Source organism: Conger conger, chromosome 2, assembly GCF_963514075.1.
Source record: "Conger conger chromosome 2, fConCon1.1, whole genome shotgun sequence".
In the NCBI taxonomy this organism is placed as follows: Eukaryota; Metazoa; Chordata; class Actinopteri; order Anguilliformes; family Congridae; genus Conger; species Conger conger.
In genome coordinates, this window is record NC_083761.1 from 31,538,437 (window position 1) to 31,545,784 (window position 7,348).

Sequence of the window (7,348 nt, forward strand, 5' to 3'; positions counted from 1 at the left end):
GTCTTGTAGACTTGTTCAATAGCTGAGTAAAATTCAGATTTTCAAGTGAATATCTGTCTTTCGAGGAGGAATTATCCAACCAGTTTTTGTTCAAAGTGACCAAGGATTATCCATTCATTTGACCATTTAATAAAATTTTAATCAGAGATTGATTTGGTTAACCATGAACAAGCATTTGCAGTTCAGACAAATCTGAAGACATTCCTCACGACATGGTTCATAACAATGACAAAGCAAATAAGCATTCATTCAATCAAAACCTGCAAGCATTCACATCAGTAATTCTTCACCCGAAAAAAATTGGTCTACTTGCAAGGCAATTGGAAGGTTAGCTTATTCAACCAGCGTCTAGCTTCAAGATGCTGCCATGTTGGAAAACAGCAAGAATCAATATGCTCAGTGCTGCCACCCTTGCTCAGTTAGCCATTAGCGTTACCATGTCATAGCCAGAAACATTGAGCATGGAAGCATAAATATTGGGGTTGGCTGTTAGTTTCAGACCTTGAACCCCCTGTTGGGATAGGCGCAATTCCTTACCACCAATCAGAGGTTACACTTGGATTTGTAGACATATTTGAATATATGCAAATGTGATCTTTTAAAACACCCCAAACACCATTGCTCTTTGGAACATTTTCCTGATTGTAATAAACTTTCCTGTTTTCTAATGACGAACATCGGATCTGCTTCTTCCTGTGACAACGGTCATCTTACTGGTTCCTGGTAAAACTTAGATTTACTAACACCCCCAACTCACTAAGAATATGGAAGATGTAAAGATTCAAATTTTAAAAGCCATTTATTAGCAGCTTCCTTGGCTAATCTGAATGAAGTACATTTACAGATTTACGACCAATGTTAATGAATGATGGCAAGATTGAGCAATGCAAGAATGAAGTTAGCTCTCAATGTTATGTATGGTACCGAAGACCCAAAAGCAGACAAACGGATAATCCAAAAATGTATTTTATTCAGTCCAAGTTCAGAGCAAAGAGATCAACAGACAGTACCCAAATCAAAAAAGCAAAAGAATGGATGAAAAAACAAGCAAAGGCCGAAATCCAGAAGGTCAGAAAGGTACAAAAAGGGCTGAGGCAAAAGTCAAAGATGGAGCAAAATAAAACCAAATAAACAGATGGGCAACAAAAACAAGAGGGCAAGGCAAACTTGGAAATCAAATCAAAGGAGTGTCGTATAGGAATCTCGATACAGGCGCACTTGAATCTTGGCACTGAATACGATCAACGTTCTGACAAAGAACACTGCGGAGACTAAGGTTCCAATACATGAGGGAAGAGGAGACAAAAACGCGGACTGGATGCACAGACACATGTGGCTCCGGATTAGGGAGTGGACATTTGCATAGAGTTGGAGACGTGCATGTAATGTACAAAGCGCATTGTCTCAATATCCCAACACCATGATTGTATATGGCGATCCTGTGACAAACTGTTCAGAGGACCCAGACGCAGACCAGGGAGTATGCAGAAAACGTTGTTTTTAAATCAGTCCAAAGTCAAAGCCAGGTATTCCAGTAACAGACAATGCCAGAATTGAGATGCAGAAGAATAAACCAAAAAACAAGGCAGGGGTCAAAAATCCAAAAAGTCAACAGGCAGAGGTACAAGAGGGCTATGCAAAATCAAAGTTGATAGAAGCAGAAAAACAAAATAATCAGATGTGCAGACAAAACAGAAAGGATAAGGCAAACTCGAAATCAAGGCAGAAAGGTGTCGTTACAGAATCTCAAGTAAACAGGCTCACAAATAATCAGCGACTGATCAACATTCTAAAAGTATCAAGCAGAGACTGGGGTTTATAAATACATGACGGGAAGTGAGATACTAGGCAGGGCATGTGAGTGAGGAGGGCTGAACAAATAAACAAGTGAAGAACATAATAGGGTAAGGAAACAATACCAAGAGGGAAATGAATATGCTGACTGGGTGCACATAGACCAACACGTAATACAGACGGCTCCGGATTAGGGAGTGGACGTTTGCATAGATTTGGAGATGTAGTGATAGTAAGAAACAGGTGCGAACACTTTGCTTAAACTAAGCAAGTAATCAGGGATAGCATAGGAAAATAGGAATGCATAGGAAAATGTTAGTGAGTTAGTTACACAATTAAATCTAAACTACCCACATTAAGTGACTGTTAGTTTATTAGTTAGACAGACAGTAAGTGTATTAATATGATTTATACTGTACAATATCTAAATTAGTAGTTGTTAGTAAGAATAGTGCTTTATAACATTAACTAGCGAAAGAAGCTGGAAGTAAGGAATGCGAGGCTGGAAGAAATGTTGGAAATCCTACCAACATTTTCTGAAAAACTACCAAAACCACCCGAATAGTGCAGCACGCAGACAGGGGAGTGACTATGACTCGGAAACATCTTGACAGACATACCAGGGAATGTACAGTTGATTAAAGTAAGCAGGAGCAATGTAGGGTTAAGGGCCTTGCTCAAGGGCCCAACGGCTGTGCGGATCTTATTGTGGCTACACTGGGATTCGAACCACCGACCTTGCGGGTCCCAGTCATGTACCTAAACCACTATGCTACAGGCCGCCCTAGCCCATGATGCATGTATAATCATTACAATAAATATTCATATCAAGGGCTAGGCCTACTTTAACCAAGTGAAGGCAAGTGTGATGTAACAGTCGAATTCAAGAGCAGCTGTTGCACACAAAACACTGCAGCCGTTGGAATTATTTTAGAATTTACAGGGTTAAGAGATTTACCAGCATAACAGATTGCAAAACTGTAATAGTTATGCTTCAGGTGAAAGTCTTGGCTTTACAATGTACTTTACTGCAAATTGCAATGTAGTACGGCGGAGAGTTTAAACAATACCACTTCCGGGTTCCGTCATGTCACGCCACACCGACTTCCGAATACAGATACGGATACGGATACGGATACGGATTATGCCATACTCGCTCACCCCTCGTCGAAAGTGCACAAGGACAGCAAAGACACTCCAGTAAAGGAGACTGTAGGTCAGGTGTAATAGGTGACATTCATAACACTGCTGATAGTAGTGAGGAGGACATCGCATTTCTTGGTACTATCTGCATAGACACAGTAGATGCCCCAAAACTGAACGTAGACAAACGTGAGGCAGAATTCACAATTGACATGGGCACAGGTGTCACAGTGCTACCAGAAGACCTGTACATGAGCGGTCAGTTTAATAACCTGATGAATACAAAAAATCATGCAGGCGAGGTCAGAAGCCATTACCTGTAAAAGGAAAATGTACAGCCGCACTTTAGAGGGAGAATGAGATTATATTACGGCCAGACACAACACCATTCCCCATTTCAATGCCACACACATCTCCTTGCCACTCATGAGCAAGAGCAAGAGCTAGCATGGATGCAGCAGCTCAGGGTGATTTCTAAGGTGGAACAGCCGAAGCTGACAAAGCTGAATGACTCCGTGCAGCAGAAGAGACACTTACTCCCAGCAGTGGAACACACACTAGGACAGCTAGAGGGCGCCAGAGTATTTTTAAAATTTGATGCCAACTCAGGGTTCTGGCCAATTCCTCTATCAAAAAAAAAACATGGTCAGTTTTGCTACAATCGCCAATGCTTCAGCATATCATCAGCCCTGGAACACTTCCTAAGCAGGATGTCCCAGATTTGAGGAACTGGAGGGAGTCCTATGTCAAATGAATGACATGCTAGTGTTTGGGGTCACCAAAGCTGAGCATGACAAGCGGCTGTCTAACGACCATGCCTCTGTTAATGAATGCGAAAACAATCTGTGCGGTGGCCAGGCCTCAGCTCCAGAAAGTCATAGAAACGTTCTCAGCAGACAGCTTCAAACAGTTGTCTTATTTAAGCCCTAGGTTCCCTCAGAGCAATGGCAAAGCCAAATGAGTGCTGAGGACAGTGAAAAGGACCCCCTACCCCGCCCTGTTGGCCCACTGGGTTACACTTCTGGCCAATGGTCACAGCCCAGTGGAACTGCTTATGGGCAAGAAGATTCGCACCACTGTCCCTGTCATCCCAATGGATCTCACCAAGCTGAAAAGAGGGGAGCAGCGGAGCAGAAAGCAAAGCTGGAAAAATGTCAACAGAAGACACCAGGCACGTGACTTGTCACCTTTAACTTGGTGACCACGTCTGGCTGAAAGATACAAAGGTCTTCTGACAGAAAAAAGGTACTGTTATGACAGACAGAAGCACCAAGGTCATACCTAATCAATACCCCCAGAGGGATTCTACGATGCAACCGCAGCCACGTGGCAACACCTGTGGCACCAGCAACGTCCATCGTCTTACCTGACCACAAGACATCAGATTAGCCTACAAAATGGCAGACTCCCGAGGGACAGGTTCCTGAATGGCAAATTCTAGTTCAGCTTCACAGCCAAGAAGTGGTCAGAAGATACCCTGCAAGACTGAGAAACCCACCAAAACACCAACTGCAGGACTTTGTAGCAAGTGGTAGTTTAGATACGGAGTGATTTTGAACAGGGCAGAATAATCCCCACTCTCAGTGACAGGGAGGGGAATAAAACTGGACATAAACACCCCATGTCTTGAGCAGTCATTAAAAAGTTAATGTTGCCTTAAGTTAACAGTTAGCTCTTGCCATCACTCTGATACATGTCATCTGTCCACAAGAACTTTACAGGTTGCTAATTACATAAAAGAGCATGCAACCTGGCCATACTGTTTTTCCAGCCAACTAGTGGTTTGCATCTTGCAGTGTAGCCTCTGTAGTTGTGAAGTCTTCTGTGGAGCATAGTCACTGACACATTCATGCCTACCTCTTGAAGAGTGTTTATGATCTGTCAGACAAGTGTTTGGAGACTTCATTATGATGAGAATTCATGATTCCTTTGTGATTAATAGTTCTGTGACCACTTTGATCTGAAAATGTAGGCCAACAGGAAAATGGCTAAATGTATATATTAGTACCATTAACACTTAAATGACTGAAATTTTGCAGCCATCTTGAACATCCAAAACCAATTCAGATTGTTTTCTAAATTTCAAAACTGACATTCAGAACCATTTCAGATGACAACAAATGTTTTTTTTGCTAGAATTTGATTGAGAAGTAGAAATAATGTGTATGTCAGATGCGTCACATCCACAACACAGAACATTTTTTGGCCCCTCCACTCAGCCAAGAGGGTGAAATTATGGGTTAACATTTTTGTCCTGTAAGAAGAGCATTTCTCTGAGGGATTGTGTTTGTCATAACGCTGGAATTGCCCCATATAAAGAAACATTTACACAAAATTGGAGTGGTCAACTTGCAGAAGTGCCTCCAGCAATTAATAGAAGTGCACATTGCAAAACGAAGCGAACTCTGCAGATACTGTATTTCGCCCTTGAACAGGAACATTTTTAAATGAGCTTGGCGATGCTGAAAATAGAAATATATTTATTTGTCCACTCATTTCATACATACAACGTACAGTGCATAATCGCTAACAAATAAATATGTCCATAATGTTCCCAATTAATTTTTCATCTTGTGCGCCCTAGATATAAATACTTTTTGGAACTTTCGTCAACTCTGACACGGGCACTGGGCAGGGCCCCACTTCCCTATGTTAAAATGGCCCATTTTAAGCGATCGCCCAATTTACCTGACTTCACCCTATGGTCTACTTTTGTATTTTGCTTCCAAATGTGGGAAACCGTCTCGATCGACAAAGGGTCGCAATGCTGTGCAGTGCATATTATATCGTTAATATTGATTGAAAATTGCATCGCGAAAAAATGAATGAATGCAAAAAACCCTCGTTTGACGTTACCAATTCAAATGAGGTAATTATTCAAATATAATAATTCAAATATGAAAACCATATTATCATTATGCTCCCACAACAATGTAATTGCAGTTCTCTCGTTATATGCAATCGGGATTAATTTTAGTTTCGGCTCTTGGTGGAAACCAAGAAGTCCAAAGGTGACTAACACGAAATTCCGAACGACCGGTTTTCGATTAAATTTAGTTAAGCAAGCTACAAATACATCTAAAATGAGCGACGTCGTACCATTTATAATAAACAGCAAGGAAGAAAATACATTGATTTGGTTATATTTATTTACCAGGGCATTTCGTAATGCATCAGTTACAGAGTTAAACGATAGTCACTAGCCCTACTATAGCTAGGGTTAACCACGTAGGCTACTTGCTGAGGAAAAATAGCCTTCCTGCTGACTATCGGCAAATAACCAATTTAGCGAATTCGTTGTCGCTGTTCAGTTGAAGGAAGTCGCTTTCCCTTACCCAAATCGTAGTTTCCCCAGTTTCCACGGAAAGCGTTTTGGAGAGTTCCCAACGGTGCAGATTATTAGAGTAGATCCCACGGCAAAAATGCCTGACGTCACATTCGAAGCATTGTGATTGGCCGCTGGTCATATGCTCACGAAACCTTTATATTTGATAAATTCCCAAAATGTGGGAAGGGGCCGGGGAAGACAATCCAGCACTCTAGGCAAAATAGGAATATGCCGCCTCCTACGTTAAGAAAAAATGCATCGCATATTGACCCCTATTTTTGACTTAAGACAGGTGTAATTAAATAATACCGTTGACTCACCATTTAAAACAGCACCTTTCTTGCTTTGGCTGCTGCAAACTCTTCAATTATCTTGGAGTAATCTAATTTGCGACAGATTTGGTGCACTAATGAAATTTGGGCCAATCCATTAAAACGAACTTGTTACATTTTCGATTGCAGATAGTACAGGTTTGAGATGCGAAAAACTCTCCTGATACCACGGTTACAGTCACAGTTAGCAATAAGCGCAGAGCAACGCTAAGATTTGGGTAACCTTACAATTCCAAAACATTTTCCTGGTATTTATCTAAGCATGTCAATGGGTGAATCGCACACATCTTGACAGCTGTTTTTATCTCGGAGCTTGATCATCTTGTCCCCAATTTCCCCTGCAAGATGCAGTATATTGTCACTGATCGCTGTTTGTATGTCCTTGGTGCTGAAGAGAAATCTGAACAATTTGTAAAAGATATCAATCTGAATATCTCTCAGAAAAACTGATTAAAGCTGCATCAACCAGGGGCAGAAAAACTTTTCACTTGTACTTTAGCAGTATTGCTGGGCCATCATCTGAACTTCCCTGGGCAAACATTGTCCTTTTTTTCTGCTGGCACCGCGGGCTCCTGTGCAGGTAAATACCCTCCTCATCGTCAGCTTCGTCTTTCCATCCCTCTGCTCTTTATATTCCAAAGCTAGGCTAGTCACTGCTGCACCTTACCAAGCTTTTCCACTTTGCCTGTGCACGCTTTCTATATTCAGCTCCACTAGGCTTTCAACGTCTCATTTCAATGACCGTTACACC

General features: G+C 41.6%; 1 protein-coding gene across 1 annotated transcript in view; it reads right to left on the minus strand.

Moving 5' to 3' along the window:
- Positions 1-6,355, minus strand: part of LOC133122677 (nicotinate-nucleotide pyrophosphorylase [carboxylating]-like) — a 36,835-nt gene extending 30,480 nt beyond the window's left edge. The window contains exon 1 of the mRNA XM_061232764.1: positions 6,273-6,355. The gene's annotated coding sequence lies outside the window, so the exon portion shown is untranslated. The remainder of the gene's footprint in view (positions 1-6,272) is intronic.
- Between the last annotated feature and the right edge of the window lie 993 nt (positions 6,356-7,348).